We start from the raw sequence: 24279 nt of genomic DNA on the forward strand, positions 1-24279 counted from the left end.
CACCTAAGAGTTCTTTAAACAAATAGTTTATACAACTCATCTGAATAAAAATATTGCTTTTTATACCATTTAAGTCTTAAACATTACATTACATCCCTTCTTTGGAAGTGCTCTGGAGATTGGCAGCAAGAAAACAAATGACACATGTTTTTGCTCAGCTGACCCAAATGGAAATTGATTTATGGCTCAGATGTACAGTCGAGACACCTCAAAACTCCCCTGATGCCTACAATGGACTAAAATCCTGATCTGACTTGACCTGCTCATATTCAGCTGGAGGGTTAGGCCGCAGAGCTTATTCAGATTCTCATGCTGGATTCCCTCCAAACCCAGCTGACCTCTCTTTTTAAGGCTGGGTTGCAGCTGCAAACAGAATGTGCAGAGCCCTCTCTGAAAATAGTTGTCTTTGTTGTGACTAAGATATTTAGATCTTTTTTCAGTAGCACCCTTATTTGATTGACTGATGTGCCTGAAAGTTATTTCTGAATCTGGGTTATTTCTGTTTCTGATGTAAGATTCTAGATGCTGTGTAATTGTTAAGTCCATTCTTTTATTTGATAATATTTTTTAAATCTAAAATTGGGATCAAACTGTTCTGTTGTGTAAAATCTGTATTTGTGTCAGAAATATTGATGGTCGCCACCAGACTAAGGGCGTCTTCCTCATGTATTAAATTACATTGCTTAGAAGCATAACAAGTCAACACCATGCTCTCCTGCACTGTTACTTAGAGATTTTTTTTAGGTCCCTTCTTTTCCTGTTAGAAAAACACAAGGCTGTTCAGTAACTCTTTCCATCTCGGCTCACAAAAGAAAGAAAGAAAGGATAATCTGAATTTGGCTGCTCTTACACATTGATGTCTTGATCAGCTTTGGGAAAGCAGGTCAAACTTTTTCATTCTCTTTAGAAATGTGTGACATGCTGGATTCAAGAACAAAATATAAAATTGACCACAAAGGCTTGTAAAAATCATTGTGCATCTGTAAATACATGGAGGTTCCTGAAGAAACTTTGATAATTAAAGATTAACAGTGTGGGAAGATCAGTGATATTTGCTATCCAAGAGCTCCTGAAGTCATGGAGGACTGTGTGTGGACCTGGGTTCATGTGCATGTGTGCACCTATTCATGAAACTTTGAAATAGTTATAAAAGCAGTTTCAATGGGCCTGCTTTAATTGGAAAAGAAAAGCTGGAAAGATCAAGCTCAAAAATTACCCTCAACCACATGAGCTGACTAATCAAAATAACGTGCTGCATGAGCCTGAAAGTTGGAAGAAAAAAAAATAAATGTCTGCGTTTATATGCACCTTTTTTTGGCACTCAAAACACATCTCAGAAAAGCTACCTTTCCCTCAGACACAGACACAGGTGCCATGTTAATAATTACTGTGCTTTCATAAAGATTGTTTGGAACCAAGAGCAATTCAATTTTTAAAGAGTAGGTGGTGTTCCCCTTGTCAGAGCTTTACAGTACATAATGTTTTTTTATATTATCTCTGTATTCTCACAGGGATTAGCAAACATCCGTCTAAAGTAAAGATAAACACTTTGGTTTGTGTACACTGCGTTTATGTTGGAGTTGTGCTTTTTGCTGTTGCTACAGAAACAGATGTTAAGATGTGGTAAATTTATGCTTTGAGAAATGAACCTTCCTTCACACACACGCAGAGACAAGGGCTAGAAAAGAGAGAATTACATTATCTATAGTGATTAGAAAGAACAGTGTAAGTATTTTTCATATTAGACCATTACATTTCTTGATACTTTTTCCCAATAATTTTTAATAGGGCAATTCTGGAAGATGTGTTAAATCAAGTTTTGAACTGCAGTAGTAATTTATTTTTATTTTAATTAGTAACAGTGCATGAATATTCTTTGTATTAGACTTGCAGCAATGCCCAGTTGTTCCCTCAAGAAGCAGTGTCTTTGTTAGGTGCAGTGTTGAAATTTATCATAATTTCCTGCTCCAAATATTTTGCAGTATACCAACATTTAAAAAGGAACAGAATATGGAAAGCCATTAGAGCAACAATAGGCATATAGTTAGTTCCTCTTCTTACCCTCAAAAATCAAGCAGAACATAGCACAAGAGAATAAAAAATACTTGAATATGCAGAATTTTTTGTGTGTGTTGTAAACAAGGAGAAAGCTCTCAGAAATGTTAGACAAGATACTATATTTTTGCTTAATTTGTGTCTGTTTCTCAAAACCTAGAGGTATAGCCACTGTACTCAGCAACATTCAAAATATGAGTTGACTAATTTCTTTGGGGCAAGGCATTGAGGTATGAAGTAAATGACTATACAAGGTTCCATTCATGAAGCAGCAGCTCACTCTTTAAGCCTAAGGTACTTCTGTTCTATTAAGGAAAGCTAGACTTCTTAATACGAGCTATGAGCTCCGCCACAGTGCATAATAGATCAACATGCCACACAGTAATTAGAACCTTGACTAAATAATGGCAAGAGGTTATAGGATCTATTTCAGTCTCCAGTGCCATAGAGGAAATAATTATAAGATATTCTTTTACTCTTACTTTTCTGAAGGCATTTTTTTTTTCCAACAGTATCAGATGTTTATGTTACCTTTTTATTTTTTTGTGGTCTTACTTCACCAATTTTCATACCATTTAATGATCAAACAGAAAACTCACTTCTATCAACTTATAAATTTAAACATATCCCAAATAAAACACAGACAAGCAACACCAGCATAGTAATTATCTAAAAAAATTCCTTGCACCCTGCTAGGAACAAAAATAGCCTTCATACAAATCTGTGAGTAAAGTAATAAAATCTGATGGGATGGGGGTGGGGAGCTTGTTCTGCAGTGAGACAGACTACTGAATTGGAACATGGTGAAAAACATACTCATCAAGAGCATAGGAGATTAGAAGCATCTTTCACATTGACCAAGCCTGCCTACATCCAGCCATAATAAATGTTTCAGTAGCAGAGACTGACCATAATAGTATTTTTGGAGGCTTAATGCCAAACCTGAAACAGGGTTCTGTAGGACTTTGTCCAATTTCTTAATTTAAAAAATGCAGCATTCATTTAAAAATATATTTTTAGCTGCAGTAGAACAGCTTTGTTGCACTGAACCATTTTTTTCCTAACTTTCCTAAATGCTTGATAAACTTCCAGGTTTATTAAAATAATTTTACAGAAGCATGAAGTGACTGTAAATCTCCCTTCAGCTCCTTGATAGAGGTTGTTTCAGTGTAGGTCTTCTACTTTGTGAAGTTCTACTTCAAGAAGTTGTTTGTTGGTTAAAAATGTAATTTTTGCCATGCCATTAAGAACAGCTTACTCTCTTCTGCTTCAGGGCTAAACAAGGAGAGACCCCAACAGCACAATGGCCCCATAGTATGGACCAACAACTTCCTTCCCACACCTTTCCTCCACCCTGAGCTTCTTGAGGAGAGGAGAGGATAAGGGAGCTGAGTTTTTCAGCCTAGAGAAGACATGGCTTCAGCAGAACAGCATCTTCCCAGTGTCTACAGGGAGGTTAGCAGGGTGATGGAGACAGGTTCTTCAAAATAGTGCATGGTGGGAAGAAGAGACCCATGGACATGAGTTGGAACTTGAGAGTTTCAGCTGGAATTTAAGGAGAAAAGTTTTCATCATGAAAAGGCAGAGTCACAAGTTTCCCAGAGAGGTGGTGGAGTGTCCATCTTTGCTAGCTGCTACATGAGCACTGAAAATTTATCTGCCCTTACATTACATAAGTGCTGCTTGAACTGAGTGCTGTGCAAAAAATTGCAAATCCTTCTGGACAAGGTGATTTTGGGGCAAAATGCAATCAACACTATGACTTCTCCTGAAAGTTATCTCAGTGAGAAAAAAAAAAGCATGAGAGTAAGGAACACTTATGAGAGAATAAATAAATACAACTCTAAAGTGGAATTTCTGGGTTTCCCATTACAGGTGAATGTGCATGTGATACTGAACTAGAGAAGCTGGCTCATTGCCACTCCATGGTCTGTCTCTGGTTTGCAAAGTACCAGGCACAGATTCAAAACAGTTTTTCTTCACTCACACTGTGACAAAAACTGAGGAGTAGGTCCATGGCAAGAAGAACACTGGGGACTTCCCTGGTTCTCCATCCTGACTAAATGGGAAGAACCTGACTGAGAGGCATTCTGCCACCATCTGTATTCACTCTCTTGGTTATTATCTCAGACTCTGCTTTATACCACAGTCCTCACAAGCAGGAGGCATTTCATGAGCATTGACTTCGAGAGATTTATGATCTTTTCTAGTACTTGCACCTTATTCAGCTCAGGGAAGCAAAAGAAGCCATATTTTGTTTGTAGAGTTTTTTTAATGCTGATAATCTGTAGTCATTGTCTTTTTTTAATGCTGTAATTGAGTCATTGTCTTTCCAGATAGGCATAAAATTTACTTTTTTTTCTGAATAATTTTTCCTTACAGGTAAAAAGAAATGTTATTCAATAATAAAAAATATAATTTACAATGAGTACACATTTTTCAGTCTTTTAATGTGGTAACATTATATTTTAAAGTGGAAATACACATCTCTGAGGACTCTAAGGACAATTTTTGTCCAGCAATAACTAGAGTGGGAATGGGCACTATCCACTCATTATGTAGAAGACTCTTCAGGAAATATTGAAAATTCTCCATTAGAGAAGGGATCTGTGAGTTTTACTTGCAGAGCTGTTTCCTGATGTAGCTGCCTTAGGCACTGAGCACACTCCTTTGGCTACATCAGGAATTCGGCCTTCTAGTGAGTGCCTCATCAGGGATCTAAAACTTAAGGACTAGCAAAGTAGTCAATAAACCTTTGTTGCTGCAGTGGTTGCTGTGATGTCATTCTGTACTTTGGAGCATCTGTCTGCTTTGCATCACTCTGCTGATGCATCCTTGAATGAATATGAGGGTGAAGTTGAGTTCCCTCAGCCAGATCTGGTCAGGAACTGCTAAATATCATGACATTGAGAAGCCATGAGCTGGTCCACACTGCCAGAGATGCCATCATGTGAGCAACCTCCAACACCTGGAGTCCATGACAGCACTATCTAAGAGGAATTTAAGCTGCCATGTAACCATCATTTGCTACCACGGGCCTCAGGCAAAGCAGTTGGGACACACCGGTGAGCATGGAGACACTGCCATAAACTGCACTTTCCCTTAAGCTGCATTTTTCATTACCCTCCTCTGTTTCTCTCCATAGAAGTCATTCATGCTAAGGCTAATGGCTAAGGTTTGACCCATCAACCCCAAAATCCATATGAAAACCTGCTGAATCAATGGCTCATACCACCTCAGCTTATGGGACTGCTCTGTCCAGGGAAGAAACCACTGGTGACACCCACCAGCACCCACCCACAGACCCCTGACTTTTCTGAGGATTCCCTGTTCTGGTGTTTTCTGCTAGTGACACCATCATTTACTATTGTACACTACAAATTGCTTTAAAAAGAGCAATGGTTAAGCAACACTTTAACATGTGTGGCTAGGGATGAATGAACAAAATGCTTTTCAAAGGATAAGAAGTATGCCAGTGCTTGCTTTTCCAAGTTACTGAGCCTGTTTATAGGAAACCTGAGGTGGATTTGCAGTAAGAAAACCAAGACAGAACATGATTCTTAGCCAAGTAAAAATGTATGAATAGCTTCCATGGGGGCTTAATGTAAGCCTTTTTATGAGAGTGCACAAAGTGGCAGGAGCAGATGAACACTTAAGAAAAAAAGATCTTGCTCACATTCTGATGTTCCTAATCATGAATGACCAATTGAAAACAAAAATACTTCACGTAGGACAGTGTCTTAGACCATGAAGGTTTTTTTCTCATTTTCTTTAAGGATTCAGGTTGCCTTCTTCAGTTTTTGCTGTAATAAAAGGTGACCTTTTACATAATACTGCAGTAGCATCTAAAACTAATTTATTCCATTACCTCAATGTTTGCATGTTCTTACGTTTTTGAGGAGCTAAACCACTTTTTTTAATCCAGTGAAAAATAATTAAAATGGTGCAATTCTCATGACAGAAAAACTGATCCTTTCATGTTATCCAGCCACACCAGTGACATAAATCTTACCTTTACATTTAAGTGACTATTATGCCCATGATCTCTAAATAAAGGACCCTACTTTTATAACCTTCACAAGTGGAGGGTGACCTGCTTTTGTCCCTAGTTTTCAGTTCCTTGTGACTGAAATGAAATTCCTCAAGGGAAGAGCATTTTACCTGGAATAAGTTGAAGTGGGCTAGCAACAGTCAGGAAAACATCTGGCTAGAGCCAGTAGTGAACAAACATTAGGCGCTGCAATAGAATGGAATATGTAGAACAAGTACCCCTAATTTATGAGGACTGTTTTTATCACCCATCTGTCTAAGCCAAGTCTTAGAGATACTCTCATAAGAATCTTTTGTAGTACCAGAGTCTCCTTTGAGACCAACATTGTCATCTGCTGTCCTGGAGCTTCCACTCTGTATATTACTGTGACAGCACTAGTTAGGCTGAGTGAAGATTAGCACCAGCCTCAACATTTAAATAACACTTCTGTTCTGGGCTCTCAGTCCTACCTATACAGGGAAAGACACAGGCCCTTGAAAGCATGCAGAGGACAAAACTATTTGCAGAATCAAGTGCTTAAACGTAAGTTCATCAGGTAACTGAAATATATATGCTAATGAAGCAATGACATTGATTGGCCTAAAAACCACCCTGTACCATACCTACTCAGTATTCTGGAAGTGTATTTGGGTTTCACACACTCGATCAGGGTAAAGAGTGGCCTTTTGCACCCTCTTAAATGAGTTTGTGACTTCATTAACTTTGCTAAGTGCAATAGGCTAAGATTTCCAATGCAGATAGTATTTCACGGCTCTAGCAAATTGAAATTGCAGCAAAATGGCAAATAAAACTCTATCTTGTGACAAGAAAAATATTAGCTAGTATCATATCTGAACATTAGCATTTAAATGTATTATTGTCTTCATAAATGTTTCTCAGGTCTCTTGAGAGTTAAAATTGTGCTTGATATATCAGCATGGAATTCCTTGAATATGTTTATTTTATGTTTCATATGATTATTATTTTATCTTTAAAAATACTGGAAGATGTTGTATGTAAACACCAAAATAAAAAGCTCTGTTATTTTTACTCCAAAATGGATATATTTGCCTTACCTGAAGGTCTGTGAGAAAAATGTGACAGCATACATGATTTTAGTTACTAATAGCAATGATCAGCTATTATTCCTACTGGCATAGTGGAGTAAGGCTGAAACGCAGCTGACTGAAGACACAAACACAGCCCAAGTGCCTTGCATGTTGGTTCTGTAATTTAGCTTCCTCTCCTGCAAATCCCTTTCCATATGTAGGGCTACTTGCAGTGCAAGGATCCAGATGTCCCTGCTCCCTTCAGTGACACTCAGTGCGCAGCTCCCCAGGGAATGGCTATTCATAGCTCCCCATGCTGCTCACTGCAGAGTCCTGAAGATGATGCATTGATTGCCTTGAGGAAAACTGACAATTTAAAGCAAAACCACAGACCCAGACAGACGCTGAGACACATGTGGGTGGCAGTGACATGGACAGAAACAGACTTCTCAGGATTCAAAGTTGGTGACAGACTTCAAAGGCTCAGTCTCACTGAATCATCAACACTGCACATACTGAAGCCTTTATTTAGCTGTTTTGGTGAAAGAATTAGCTCTTGCTTGATAATCATCTAAGATGCTAAACTTGTCCTCCGTAGTATTTTTTCATTCTAAAGAAATTTAAGCGTGTTTGTTTGGATGTGTTTCTCTCTGATGTGTCTCCTTGGCTGCTGAAGGCTGTCTACATGTTATTAACTGTGATCTGGAAAGTGTGGATAGACAGAGTCATGAGCTGGCAGCATTGATTAATTGTTTCCACTAAGAGACTATTTCCAAAGGTCGATTCCTGAGGGATGTTCCCAGTGATCATAGGAAGCATATGTGTGTCTCCATCTGCCCAGGGCACTCACTGTAACTCCCCAGATACCTCTGGCAAGAGCATGCAGGGAGCAGCTAGGTCCATTTCATGCCACCTTCTGTGACTTGGACTGCCTCAAAGAACAAGGTCAGGATATGTAGCTATGTCCTGCTGCAGCTTGCAAGGCCTGTTCTTCAGCATGCACACATGCTGCAAACAACAGCAATTCTACCAAGGTCTCAAATACAGAATATGGAAATATTTCATTTTTGTACTGTCACTTCCCATGCAACTGTCCTTTTTTATTTTTTTGTCTGTGAAACCTTAAATGATTCAGAGAAGTTTCTTTTATTTGCATGTTTCCTTTGAGGAGTTTTTATCTTCTCTCATTGACTAACCAAGTTAAATGCCATGTTTCTATTGTGGAAACTTCTCTCTCTCTTTCCAAAACCAACATCCCAGTTTTTACAACGTCCAAAAATTGCAACCCCCACCACTTTTTATCCTCTTGCAATTAAGATGAATTTTATACTGAACTTGGAATTTAAAAAGGAAAAGTATTTCTTTTAGGACTTGCTTAGAACAAACTAACGGTGTTCAGTTGCTGCTTTATGGCCAATGCCAGTGTACAGGGCTAAAGAGTGACCTGTGACACATGGTTGTGGAAAGCAGCAGGTGTTATCTGCATCCATCCCTGGCCTCTCTCAGCTTTAGGGTTTGATAAGCAGGACCTAGATAGTGTGTCCTGGTGTGCAGTATTGTGGTGTCACCATACCACAGTGAATGGGCATTGCTACTTCTCATTGTACAGACCAAAGTGATAAACCATAGTTGTATCATGACTTAGGAAACTAAAATGTCAAAAAATAAGTTTGAAAGAGTGTGAATTCCACTATAAATAGGTCCTAGTTTTCCTAGTTAATTTTCAGCAGTGGATATGTAAAATGTTCTCTGTGTGAATTGTCTGCTAGCTTTTCTAATCGCTCAGAGCAATAAGCCCTAATAACAGCTGAATTTAAAGTAGACAACCCTGAGGAAATTAGATAATAGATAAATAATATAGATAATTAGATAAATAATCTTGAGGTGGAACAGCTGAAAATAAATGATAGCATAATCCAGGATCTACATTCTACAAGACGTATCATATCTTCCTCTTCATTAATTAAGAGAAGTCAGAAGTACAATACATTCTCTTTTGCCAAAATTTTTAGCCCAGGGCCCATAGTCTGAAAATATCCTGTGAACTTGCAAAAATTCTTGTTTGGGCAATTTCATTCCATTCTTGCACATTCTTTCCCTAACACTGCTGCAGAGTTTGGCTACAGTGAAAGAGCAGCCTCATTTGTGCTTCAGTGGTTTACCCATTACTTCCTTTGCCTTTGTACATTCCCATGCAGAATAGAAATCTCCAAAGCATCGGAATAGGTCCTCTCATCTCATTCATTCTGACTTTTCTCTGACTGCTGTGGTTTAGCACTCCCCTTCGGAGGCAGAGGTCAATTAAATGCAGTTTACAACTTCCTTTTATAATTTCGAAAATTTGGTTTTTTTAATTTTTTTAATCCTTTGCTCTTTTCGGTATTCTTTCTTCTACTTTTCCATTTAGTGTTCATGTCTAATCTCACTCACCACTCTGAAGACTTCAACCATCTTTTCATTACCAAGGGAGTCTCAGTTACTCACCCTTATATGCCATACTTGCTACTCTTTCTTTGTTTACCAAGAAAATCTGTGACTTGATCCCTACTCGTGGCTGTTCTATGCTCTTGGCTTCCTGCTCATGGCTTCCATGCTCTTCATGCCTAGCCTCCTAGCCTCTTGGTGTCATCTTTGACTTTTTAATTTTCTTCAGAAAAACCTGTTTCTATCTCCAAATTTACCCAGTTCTTCTATAATCCTCACCCATGAGTACCCTCTAGCCTGTTTGCCATGTGTTCCAGAAATGCTCTTCTGGATCATTGTCTTTCCTTTTGCTATTGCAGTCAGGTCTTCCTCCACTGACTTTCCATCCCTCAGGAGCTGCCTTCTCTACCTGAGTAATGCTATATTTCAAGCTATCTCTCACTTAATACATATTTATCCTGTGTGGGTTCTCCCACCTCTAATAAATATAGAGAAACTAATGGCCAGATATTCATGTCATTTTGGTCAAAACAACAGGTGTTTCCTGAATCTTGATGCAACAGCAGTCCATAGTTTTAACACAATTTTATGCCATTATTACCTTCTTCCAACAGCTCTTGAGGAGTTGTTCCCCAGTTCCAAGCAGAAAACATGCAAAGTATGGTTTATATATACACCTAGGTACACATAACACACAGGCCTCTGGAAGAAGCAGTTCAAAACTAAATCAGGCCACCTCTACAGTTCTTCCCTAGAACTATTGCACAATTAAATGTTTAGGACTATGTCAGAATTTTATTAAGTACAGTATCAGACACTATAAACAAGAGATGGAAACTGAAGATTAAAAAGCTCGGCTTGGAGAACTTGTGCAATCAACTTGATAGAAAAAAGTAAAATAAAATGGAGGTCTTACTTAAGTGCACAAAGTATAAGGGAGAACATTTCCTCAAATTATCAGAAATGTTGAAAGACTTTTCATCAGCAAAGCATGTAAAAATAGTGCTTAGTACCTCGAGAGACCACACAGGTAGCTCTGTATAGTAACCTACCTCCTCAGTAGGAGCAACCAGCAATGGAAAACGAAACCAATGGCTGTATGCTGAAAATGTTGAATACAACTGCTCTATCATTAAAAGAAAATTGAATTTTTTTCTGTGGAGCTGTTGGCAAAATATGTAGCCACAAGTAGTCATATACTGAGGAAATTCTAACTTTTTCTGGCTATGTACTGTTCTATCTCTTATTTACTTTTTAACCAGAATTGCTATGCTGATGAAGTGTAACAAAAGATCATGCTTCATGCAGGGAAACAAAATGAATTCTTAATCATATAGAGGAACATCCCTTGAAAAACTTTTACAAAAGGCTGGATAGGATTCTAAGCAGCCTGACCTGATAGCAGGTGTCCCTTCTCAGTGGATTAGATGACCTTTGAGGGTTCCTGCCAACCCAGACCATTCTATGATTCTATGAATATTGTTCTGGAAGCGCCAGAGGCACTGATTAAGTTAGGTTTAATTTTCTGAGTCGAAATTCAGTTAGTAAGTGTTTCACTGTAAATAGTAATTCCATTCTTATAATACTTGTAAGACCAGAGTGGTCCACTGGAACAAACAATAATGCCCAAAGCTCCAAAGTCTCCATACTTGCTATCCTCCTCCCCATATTTCCACAAAACCTCTGACACCCACCAGTGTGACCAGACAGATTTTCACATATCTGTGAAAAAAGGATACAAGATCTGATCTGTGAAACGTTGCTCAGTCCAAAGGGGATCTAACAATTGTATGTATAAGGCACTTCTTGAATGCATTCCTATTGTATAGTTGAAGTATATGTCCCATTAAAGTTACAGTGTAATATAGACATGAAATACGCCTACAGTTGGTACATCTGAACTGGTATTACTCCAGATGAATATTGATTATAGGACTTATTAAAAAATAGGTGATTATAGGAACAATATCCCTACAACTTGCGAGTTCTAGTTGCCATTATAAACTCATTGTGTCTTTTAACAGCGCTGTATGAGATCCACTATTTGCTGAATGTGCTTGTTATGTAGGTCCACCATGTCAGGTAAAGCCAAATGATTACTTTGACAACACTGCTGTTAGTCAAAAAGACAACGCTGATAAAGGAATGATTTTGTGTCATTCATAGGAGGGAGAGAAAGAAAAACTAAAACAAAGTGAAAAAAAAAAAGTCTCAAATTGCCACAAACAACACTTTGGGAGGCAGAGAACATAGCTGTGCACTGAGACAAAAATGTTAAAGACCACAGAGGCTCAGTGTACTGGAATTAACTGTTTCAGGTGGGTAGGAATTTAGCAAGAAAGAGCTCCACTAGACATGTGGTGGTATGACTTTAAATTTCAGTCAACATAACTGAAGTATGTGCCTAACTACTTTCCCAAACAGGATTTTTTTTTTTTTTAATAAATGGTGATTTTACTAAATGTACCTGCTCTTCTGGAAAATACACTTTACATTTCAATATTTTATCTTGACACAAAAAATATTTGAGGGTTTAAAGAAAAGATTGGTCAACATCTGTGTGTGTTCACATTGTGTATTAATATGCATCAGTCAGATCAATGTTGCAATGCTGTGCTAATGTCTGGAATTCACATTAAAATGGTGTCAGGAAGCCTGGAGTTGGAACAGTATTGATGGTAAATGGATATAGGTCATTTGGACCAGAAGACTCAGATTTGCCACGCTAGTAAAGCTAAGGGAAATCAATAAGGGAGCAATCATAAGGAAAAAAAAAAGGGAAAAAAAACTACACTACTAGAAAAAAGGAAGAAGAGTGTAAACTGAAGTACAGATACTAAAATTAAGCTTCATTTTTCTTATGATCATTCTTAATAATTTGAATTTTTTTCAAGGTTTCACAGAAAGTATTTACAAACATCTGTTTGATCTCATTAACTGCAGTGGGTTTCAGTCTTGCTGGAAAACAAGTTGCAGAATAAAATTCCCATTCTGTCTCAGCACTCATTCCCTTCATCCTCCTGATCATTTCACTCCTTTAGAAATGCCTTCCAATCCAGAAATCTGTTTTGATTAGATCTATTCCTACAGGATGCAGGACACAGGAGCTCTGATAGAGGGACCCAACACCTATCTGTCTGATATAATAGAATTGTACTTATTTTTAAAAAACAGGTACTGGTCAGGAGTTGGGCTGGAACAGGGTGCAGAAAAGAAACTAGAAAATCAGTTTCAGAAAATCACTTGAAAAAGAAATATAAGTGTCAAAATACAACAGCTTGTGTTGAGATACACTCAGAGCCTACTTAAACTGAATCTCATTTCTCACCATTCCTAATGGGTTCTTTGCTCCTCTTTCTGATTCCACAGACTCCTTTACAATACAAAGCATTTCTGTTTATCAGTAACTTTAGTGAAGATCTTTTCATAAAACTTTTAGCAGTGTATAACATTTGCTATGAGAAAGTCTGACAGATGTTTTACTAAAATCACCACCAAATATAGTTTCACTGCCTCATCATTTTGTTTTTATTGGGAAAGGAAAACATTTAGCTTGACTCATAAGATGTATTTGTTCTGCATCTATTTTGCTCACCATGTTTATTGTTGCTCTGCTCAAGAGACTGTTGAGCGCTTATATTCTTCAGTTTACTGGAAGGCTTGCCTCATTAGAGCTTATATATGGAGTCATCCAAAATACATTAGCCACCTTGAAGTTAAGGCTTTAGCTTAGACTGGTTGTCTAAACTCACACCATAGTCAAAGTATGACCTCTTCCATGTACTCTAAACGCTGTCCCTATAGGTATATCCAGGAACTGATAGCCCAAAACATCCTTTGTGTCTCTACCTATGGCAGTTTAAACTAGAGACAGCAATTTTATCAGCTAACCTTAAGTAACAAGCATCCCCATTATGAAAAGCCTAAGACAAGATAATATAGTGTCACTTAATTTGAAATATGATGTAGAAGACATTTTGTTGTATGTGTGCTATAGACAGTCACAATATTCCAGTATTGCTGTAGCATAGCTGTAAGGCTGAACTGAACACAGCACGGACTCCAGCTATTTAGTTAAATCAAAATCCACACTACAACAGCACATAATGAGCACTAGCCTTATGTACAGCAAACTGGAATCCAGGAAACACAGAAATAGTCACTGAATTTGCTCCAGATTTGAACAATGTCCTCAAGTGCAGCGCCAAGCAGCCTGAGCGGAGCCATGCCATGACAGCTGCACTGAGGCCACAGTAGGTGAGGGAAGACCCAAGGGCTGTTCAAGCAACAAAGTCAAAAGAGCAAGAGTTGTACCTGTGAATGTAGCCAAATTTGTTATTTTCATGTACATCTTCATCTGACTTCTTCTGGCCTTATTGTGTGATTCACATTAACTTCCAACAAGTAGGACAGAAACATGTCCAAAGGTTTTGGTTACAAGACTGCTAGGTATGGTTTCTACAGCTCTAACCATGTTTCCCTGCCTACAAAAGCATTCTTGGATTTTCTTGAGATGGAGGAAGAGACAGATATCTGTAACTAGCAAATAATATCAATTTAACTGGGTGAAGGGGTGCTTGCTTCCATCATTTCAACTCATGCTTATAGGCTTTAAGACAGAGATGAAAGATGAATGTGGCAGAACAGAAAGATCTTACAGCAAGCAAGCAATGCTGTTAAGATAAACAGGATCTCTGCTCTAGAATACAAAGATCTACCATAATTGTCAAAGATACTTGAGAAGCTGCATATGCTTCAATGCACCACAAACAGCTTAAATTATTAATAGGAGGGACAAAATAGTTCAGAACTGTGGGGGTGTCTGAGTTTACACCTAGAAGTCATTTTCCATCCAACACAAAGACACACTTTATCAGCCTTTTTGTAGCAATCTTACTAAAAGTTGCTTTATGATTGAGCACATGCCAAAAGCTGTTTGTCCAGTTTTCTGTACATGCCAGCTGATGCAAAAAGAAGAGGACAAAGACTTTGCTATAAAAGGCAAGACATCATGGTATTACTGAAGAAAGCATATGCCAGGCATGAACCAAGACTTTCAGAAACAGGCTGTGTTCAACATCTCACAACCCAGAATGGATCATATAGCAGTCAATATACCATCAAAGATTCTAAAACAAATAAACATACACCTTACCTTCAGAAGATTTTCCTGTGGCTTCATTATCACCTGCAACAGAGCCAATGTTTCAGGAGCAGAGAAGGATGACTAATTCACACGTCATGTTCTGCATGCTGTCGTAACCTGCCTGTCTTAACTGCAAGCACTTCCTTGAGAATGAAGCTAATGTTGTTATTTAGTACTAATATTATTAAATCTCTTGGCAGAGGCTTGCACAATCTGCTCTTATTTCAGTCACTCAACAAAGGCTTGCAAAAAAGATTCAAGAGGAAGTAATTTACCCATTCACAGATTAAAACTGGAAGTGCCAACTTAACACATTTTGACATTTGCCAGGCAGGAAAATTTGGTAGGGCATCAGAGAACCCCTGACTATACACAGGTTCTTAAGCACAGGGAAAGACACATGTCCCAGCCTACTGCCTTTCAGGAGACCACCCACAAATTTTGCTGACAGGTACTAGGGAAAAGGGCATTGTTAGGGCAATATCAAGATGCACCTTCCCCTAGGTTGGTTCTTCTCTCCCGTAAGGAGTAAGAAAGGCTGCTGATTATTTGCCAGAGGACACTGAGACAATAAAGGTGAAATTCAGGTGGCCAAGGGCAGATGTGAGCTAGCATTTCTCTGCCTACGGATCTATGATACCCACGCTCAGTTGTAGACCTACCGCAGCCCTCTGGGTGACTAGAGAGGAATCACTTAGTATGGTATTCATCTTATCCAAATTTAGACTCCTGAAGTATAAACATCTACATAGAAGCAAGTCACCCTGTGCTCTTTTTGTAGTCAACAGAGAGAAATAGATACTTCTAGGGTGCAATTAATCTCATCCTAAAGAAGACATCTTCCAGATGATTTATGCCTTAAAAGTACCTGGTTTTCCCTGACTATAAAGGGAGTCTGAGGTGATTTTTGCCATATGGACACCTCAGACATGAACAAATAATATATCTAGCAGAGCCATAAAGCCATTGATATTTCACACAGCCTGCAGTTAGTATAAATGTTTGGTCAATAATAACTCGAGCTGAACTCAGACGGTTGACCTAGAGGTGAATGGCTCTGTATTCCATTACTAAGTCTCTGAATCATCCAGTGTCTCTTTTCTTTTTAAGTAAGGTTTCTCCCTGGGTTTTAGATGTCACTTAATGGAATGTGGATATTAAATGTATGTACATCCATAACATTTTTGGATCGAGCTGCATTCCGCTATGTCCCATTATAAACACAATCCCATCCTCCTCTTTGGAGCTGTCAATCTGTCAGGAAGAGGAGCCTGTGGACTCCCAAGGCAAATCCTTGTACTTTCAACAGACTGTTGTTGCCAAAATGAAAGTTCCCAATGAAAACAGTTCTTGTGTGGAGAATATCAGAGAGACCCTCTTAAGCCATGTTTTTTATGTCCTGGGATGATAGGAATTCCTTTACCAAAAGTACTGCAGCTTGTTTTTTTCCCCCAGGTTGTTAATTTCCATTTTATTCCTATTCCTATTCTCAGAATTCTCTTTTTTTTATTCATAGAAGTACCTTATATCATTTTCACTTTTGTTTCACATTATTCTTCTGCATGTTTTTTCACATTTTTCATTGGAATTTCCACTTCAGTTATAAAATATTATCAGGGTTTTTTGCTGGATTTTTTTTAAGAATTCTTGTTGCACTTTTCCTTCAACCTAGCAGTAAACTGCTGGGGCAGAATATCATTATTATTAATTTCAGTTTAAAGATGTTAATGCACCTGTGTCTTCACCTAATCTTCAAATGCCAGGCACTGTTACTTCCCAGGTGTCACTTAGTGGAATGTGGATAAAAATCTCTGTTAAATTCACAGTACCTGTGTGTTAAACTGCTTTGCAATTTAAACATAATTCTACTGCAATACACAGCCTGTGTTTGTTAGCTGATCTAGATAACCATCTTCACCAGCATCCAACAAACAGATCCAGAATTCCATCTGGTCTGATGGCTCTTTCAGTGACCCACTTCAGATGAAGGATTTTGCCATATTCAAGACACTTTTCAAGCCAAATTTTTTTCTTAAAGTAGTTGCACAACAGACCTTGCTTTTTGAAGCTTTCTCCTCACTTCCACTGGGAAGATTGTGTAGCCTAGATTGTGCATAGAACACAGTGTTTCTCTTCTTCTGAGGATCAAATGTTATCTGAAAAATTACCAAAAGAAATTATATCATCTCATTTGCACTGTAAGCTCCTATGTAAGTTTTAGGCAGAATGATATTATCAGTGACAGCGATTCTTCAAATGCAGATTTTTCAAATTCTTCAAATCCATATCTTCAGGGTTTTCAGCAATTGCCTGAACTAGACAGAAACCAGTATTTCAAGCAGGTTATTTCTGCAAACCAGAGGAATTGGAACCACAATTGGAAAATGGTGCTTTGGAGCTGCCCATCTCCAGGAATCTCTCTGAAGCACAGAATTTTCCTAGATAATTACTTCTGATTGGATATTATCTACAATGTACCTGAAGTCATATAAGAACTGTAACTTCCTGGCTAAAATACACCTCTAGATCTATTCTTAAAAAATAGACTAATTCTTAGATTCTCTCCATTTGTTTCTTCAGAGATACAGACACTTCCAGAACTAGAGCAAGTTTGAAATTTTCTCTCCATTTTTCTGATGCAGTACTGACCTTCATGTAATGCAAATCTTGGGGACTAGAACAAGAATTATTTTTCCTTGCATTTGTATTTTAAGCATATTAAAGTCTCTAGGCAAGTTTCCACAGTCATACCCAGATCCTCCTGCTGGACCAAACCTGTTCAAGCTGTGGTACTGAAACTTGCCCATCCTGTTGTAGGACTTGGTGAATTTCTCACCCACCTCTCACACTCTGGCTCACTTTCTGGGCAAGGATGTAGAGCAGCTGACTGGTCCATGCAGTGTGTCATCTGGATGTGGGAATAGGAGTAACATCATGCTGTGTAGCTCAGCCTATAAACATAGTCTCTCCACATGCAGTAGGATGGGTACTGTCTCTCTGACATAATAACCCAGGACATCAGGTTGTCTTGGTTCTATGCTCCCAGAACTACTTGTTTTCTTCAGTTTACAGGCATTTAGAGTTTCTATAGTTAAATCCAAATGCAAAGGCCAATTATTCATGTTATTATATTATCCACAGTTGCCATAAAAATGGAAGTAAAATACATATCTACATCTTTTGGAGATATAAATTACATTTTTGAGACTGGGTAACTGCTCACCACCAGTTTTGGATACAAACAGGAAAATGAATGAACTTTTCCCTGTCCCACATGTCCAAAACATGATATGGCTGTCAGATCATTTATTTTATTAGCATACTATAAATTCTAGAGAATAATAGGGAATGTGGGCCAGATCCCCACTGCTTTCAGCAGAGATGTGCCAGTTTACCTCAGTGCAGGAGGTGCAAAAATACTTCACTTCCATTAGCTTGGAAACCACTGTTTTCTTATGGAAACATTCCCTATCTTATATAGTTACACATGATCCGGATGTAGCCCATTTCCTATTTGCCCCTGAGCACTTCTGGAATGTGATAACATAACAGTTGACTATATTTTCACCTTTTATTTCCCTCCATTTTGTCGTTCCCTTGCCATTGCTCAGGAGAGGAACCAGAAACTGCAGAGGTGAAGCTGTGCAATGAAGAAGCTTGAACACTTTCTACTTTCCATTTTTCCTGGCATTCCTCCTTCCACTTTTCCTTCCTGATTTCCTTCCTTCTAGATACTCATTCAGGAAGAGAAATACAGTTTTTATCATAGAAAATCTGTGATAATTGACTAAGCTTTGTACTAAGCTTTGAAGATCTACTAACGTGAACACTACTAAAGTAGGGGTATGTATGTATAAGTATAGACCTATATATATAAACACAATTACTCATGCCTAAGAGTCACCAAGGAAATTTTTGCATTTGGCTTTTTCAAATAGCTTTGATTAATGCCACTATTTTTGAATGGCCTGCTTTTTTTTCTACTCTCATCTCCCCAGTCAAAAACACATCTTTGGACTTCAATAGAGATGCTTATCTGGATCAAAGCTGTTCAGCTTATATGTTAGTTATTACAAGGGAACGCTTGCAAGAAACACAAAAGGAGTCTTTATTGCACTGAAATCTCCCACACTTATTCTCCCAAAATCTAGTCTCTAGATTTCATCACACAGAACAGATCAAAAATATGAAGTATACTTTGAATTATTTTTATAAAAAGAGTTCTAAAAAATTTTCTATTTTTTTCTCATAGCAGATCATGTACTGAACCTGAATTGCCACATCATGGGGCAGACATGTCTTGTCTTCAGCTGCATTGCTGAATGCAGCTTTTCCCTGTCAGACATGTCCAGAAAGAGATGACCTAGGGAAAGTGTAACATAAATTCACTCAGCAGACAACACTTCTGTTCATATTTTCAGTTTTGGTCTTCTTTTCTCAGAGCAGTTTGAAAAAAGTGAAATATTTTTATGTACAGTCAGAAGGAATAATGTCTACATGCTGACAATGGAGAATGAAGATTGAATAGACAGAAGTTTACAAACCAAGCTCACAATTGAATTTTTTTAAATTCAGAATAAGAAATGAGAAATGAAAATATGCTATTCAGGTAAAGACTCTAGCCACAGCAGTGTTTTACCATGGGCAAGATAAGTGCCACTAGTTCAAGTATCCAATAATTGCTTTATTGGACATTTATATTTCCAGAAAGCAATTTCTGACTTGCATTGCATATTAGCTAGGGCATTATGTTAAATTCTATGACATGCAACTGCTGACTTCTAAAAGGTTCCCCAAATTTATTTATTCTTTTCAACTGTGATGTTTCTGTAAGTGTGCACTTCCAAAGAAAGATGTTATTAAATCAATTCAAAATATGGAAAGACTTCCAAAAGAGAACAGAGACTAAATCAGGCACACTTGAAATTTAGCAATTCTCATTACAAATCAATTTAGGGAAAGAAAAATTAAGCCCATCCAAATTTCATAGATTCAAAATGTCTGAAATTAAATACCTTTGATGTTTCTGAGATTTTATTAGAAGCTCCAAATCATTAATGTTTCACATTTCTTTGTGATTAAATTATAGACACAATGTCATAGCTTCATTTTGATTTACTAAACATCAGTTGTCATTATCAGACAGAAAAGCAGGAAGGCAATGAATTTATGAATGGAAAGCGGTGCAATGTGGAAAAAGGTTGGCTTTCACTCAGCAGTTTGGATGTTTTTTCCTCAATGGATGTCTGATTAAAAAAAATAAACCAACAAAGAAACAAACAAAAGAAACCAACTCCCAAAACAAACAAAAACCCCAAACAAACAAAACAAACAAAAAACCCCACAAAATCCCCAACTAAACAAAAAACCAAAACACAATAACAAACAAAAACCCAAATAAAAAACTTCATTTCCCAAATTCTGATAACTAATGTCATATGGTTTTTATCCTTTACATTCTTGGAAATTTGATGCCTGAAAAAGGGAAATCTGAATGTGCATTACTTCAAACCAAGCAGAGTTCACCAAATGCTCCAGTCATAAAGATGAATATATAGCCTTATTAAAAGACTGATGCCAAATTTTCCTCAGCCTGACAGACCATACCTTTGGCTCTTCCTGTTGAACTCTTCCAGGTTCTTTTCAATTTGCCTAAGACATTCCCAAAATGTCATTGCTCTAGTTTTCATTGTCTTGGCTGCTAGGACAGATCCCAAGTACCCACCTAAGCCTCACTCGACAGAAAGGCTGCATCTTGTACCTTCCTCACAGCAGCCTGATAGTGCTTCCCAGAATAAGATTTTCCGTTTCTGCAACACCTTCACATTTCTGACTCACTCCATATGACATCTGTTCTCCATTTCTATTGTATGGCTGCTCCATGGCCTTTTACATTTCATCTCACTGATTCAGGATCACCCATCTAATTCATTAAGGTCACTTTAAACTCTGATCATGTACTACAAACTGCTCATAATGTCTTCAGCAAATGTATCAGGTTGTTTTTTACACTGAAAGCCAAGACTTTAGCAAGAAATACTCTCTACCTCCCACTCCTGTAAGACTACACTTGGAGCCACACCTAACCAGCAAACTACTTATGCCTTTGAAAGTCTCTGAAGTTTTTGAAAGGAGTATTTCAAACAGGTGTTCAATCAGCTTAGGTTGACTACTCTAGGTTTATGTCCTCAGCTTTGGAGGAGACCTGTGTGGGATAAGTCTGTCTAAATCAGGGAGACATCCCATATACTGTTTTTCTCTTATTCTCTAAATCAAATGCTCTCAGAGAAGGAATTAAGATTGATTTTGACACAGTGTATTTTTTCAAGCTTAGGTGGGCTATTTTAACTATTTAGGATCCTCCTGCAATTTATTTATGGTTTATTTAACAAATTAATTCAGAACATTTCCAGGAGCTCCTATAAGGGATTGATTATAACTTCCCGATTTTTTCAGAAGAAAGATATTTGCATCTTCTTCTATTATGATGAAGACTCACAAATGGATTGCACAGGATGTTTATCAGGTCTTGACAGTTGGACTACATCTATCTACTCTTTAGCATGTTCTCTTCCTTTATTTTACCTGAGGTCATGTCTTCTCATTAAAGTTAGGCAGAACCAAGCATTAAATATTTTAGACTTCTTTACACCATGTCTGTCATGCTCTCCTTTCCTGTTACATTGGATGTGTACTGTTCTGTTACTATTTGAACAGAAACACCTTGAAAATATTACTCCAAGCAGGATCATAAGAAGATTTATGGCAAGAAAGCCTGTCTCACCTGATTACCCTGTAAATATTCAGGAGAAGTCTTTAGCAAACATTTCACCAGTTCTACAGCAGTGACAGCAAAGGCAGAATGTGGCCTTTGGCTGAGGCACCATCAGATCTGTGAGGGTGTTTTGAACTGAGGCAGTTCTGAACCTGCCAGCAAAGCGAGTGATTTGCCACCAGATCAAGGAAGAGCAGCTCAGCATTTGACAGCACTCATTACTTGATGCTTCAGAATGATTTCTGCAGAGATTGAAGAGTTTTGAAGAACACTGAAAAGGGATTTTTCATTTTAGCCTCTGCTATTTACTGCAAGAGATATGGGGAGACACAACTGCCCAGAGAAGAACCTTTGTGATATATGTGTACTGTTTTCAAGGCCTACATCAAAACATCAGCTGTTTAACCAGGACTTTTAAATATTTCCAATTAGTGGCAATCTTTAGCTGTTATAATTCCCCTTTTTTCACACTTTGTTCATCTCATTTTTGTTTCCTCCTGTATTTCACAGGCCTAATCAGATCATGAAAAGAAAGGAAGGTGACTCAGTTTCACTGTGGAAAGAACGAGCCTGTAGGGGCTTGCTAGGAGAATCTCCGTGTCCCCACAGTGCTGTGTCCATGCTACCACAGAGATGCTCCTCACATCCCTGGGCACCCTGCTGTATCCCACTCTTCTCTCAGCAGGCAGCATCCTCACATACATAGAGCCAGAGCATTTCCTCCCAAGGTTTACTCTGCCAACCACCTCCACATCTGCCCTGGGCCTTCCCTCATTCCCACTGGCAAGCCCCGCCAAACACTGCATGTAAAAGGGACCTCCTTCTCCCCTGCACAGACCAGGATGGCGCTTGGGGCTGGCACATGGCATCCCCACAGGACCACGTCCTGCCAGTGAGCAGCTGTGGCAAGGCCCTTTGCCAGTTGTGGGAAGGCACATCACCCTTTTCAGAGCAGAAATAAAGTACATTTGGCAGCAGGTTCCCCCGTGGTGATTGGTTCCACATCCCTCCTGTGTGGGGGGCAGATGGTGGCCGTGCAGGCGCCCAGCCAGCGCCACAAGGCCCCACAGGCCCAGCCCCATATGCCCCACTCAGCTGCTGTCACCACTTGTCAGAGCAGGAGTCATTTTTCAAATACCCCTAGCATGGGTGAGGCAAATGCACCAAAGGGCAAACTGTGTTTTTCAGCATTAGTAGCCATGAGGCCAGAAGCTCCTGAAGTGCCGGAGGTGGGTGACTCTTACTCACTGCCTGGTGGCAACAACACTGAGGGCGTCATGGCTTTCTGCGCTGATAAATCGTGCAACAGAGATGTACTAGGAGAAAGAGGAAAAGGATTTGTGGTTTTCTTTAAGTGTAGATCACCTTAACTATAAGTTTCCCTACAAATCTGCAGAGCTCAAACACTCTAAACTGTAACTTTGAGCTCAAACGTGAGAAGAAGCTGCTTTGCCAGTTCTTAACATAGCTCGACACCTGCGCCCTCACTGCTGCTGCTGCTAAGGCCTGGAGTTACACAGTGCTGAGGTCTGGTATGGGAAAAGGAGGCTTGGACAAGTACCATGGTAATTCATGCATGAGGGAGTACTCAAAAGAAGATAAAGTGGGCATGTAAGTCTCTACCCACTTTCAGTCTAAAGCCAAAATAAAGACAGTGAGGTGAAGACCACCTTGAAGACTGCTAAATCCCCACAGCAACACCAGTGTTGTGCTGGACTCCTGGGGACCAGGTTGGCAGCCCAAACAAACAGCTTGCCTCTTTTGTCCTTCTTGTTAGCAGGAAAGTGAGCACCACACTGTATGGCCTCATCTTGTGGGACTGATCACAGGTCACCTCTCAAGCAGACAGGGGCACTGCTGGGGAAGTGTCTTTGTCTTCCTCATGGCATATCTGCCAGGATGGAGCAAAGCCATATCTACTGCCTGGGCGTGTGGGAACAGAGCTCACCACTGCAAGGTCTGAACACGAGCTGGAGCAGGTCAGGGGTGAGCAGCAAGCAAAGGAGATAAGGGCATGACAAGACTGGCAGATTTGAATCATCTGGGCTACAGGGTGAAAGGGTGTGTGCAGAAGTTGGAGCTACAGTTGGAGCTATTTTTCTAGAGTTGTTTAAAAGAAGTATACTTCGGGACTCCTGAAAACTAAGTAAAAGTTGCAAATGCATTTCTTTTTCATTTTAAGTAATTGAACATGGATTATGCTTAGAGACAGCTATTCTGGAAATCAAAAAGAGATTTTAGGAGCCATGCCACCAGTTCTGACAGCCTGACCTAGAGCAAGGTAGCCACAGAAAGAGTCAAGATGTTTTCACAGGCTACTTGCATTGACTCAGATGTGGTTTTCCCGGTAATATGAGCAAAGGCTTCTGTAACATTTTCAGGCATAACCTTCGCTCTTACCCTGAATGCCCCTTGTCAAAATGAGGCCACACTGGTCATCAGTACTCAGGATCACATTAATTAGTGCCATAAAAGACAGCTATGATTTTTTGCACACATTCATTACACCATTTTAGCATCTAGAATATGGATACAAAAATCACCATTTTTTCCTTAGTCAATTATCCAGCTTTTGTGATCTAGGATTTCCTAAAACTTGTTCATAAGGGTTTTATTTTCACCTCAAGTTGTGCTAGTTACATTTAATCTAATTTTAATGTAGATAGTCAAATAGAGTTTTTATCATGTAAATCCTCTTGGAAAAGGACTAATTTTAAGGTTCCAGAAAACTGTTGATATGCTGCAGTCATGAATTGGCCCATGAATTTGTTAGAGGATGGCACTAATAATGCCAAGGTCA

The sequence above is a fragment of the Melospiza georgiana genome, chromosome 2 (assembly GCF_028018845.1).
Source record: "Melospiza georgiana isolate bMelGeo1 chromosome 2, bMelGeo1.pri, whole genome shotgun sequence".
Lineage (NCBI taxonomy): Eukaryota > Metazoa > Chordata > Aves > Passeriformes > Passerellidae > Melospiza > Melospiza georgiana.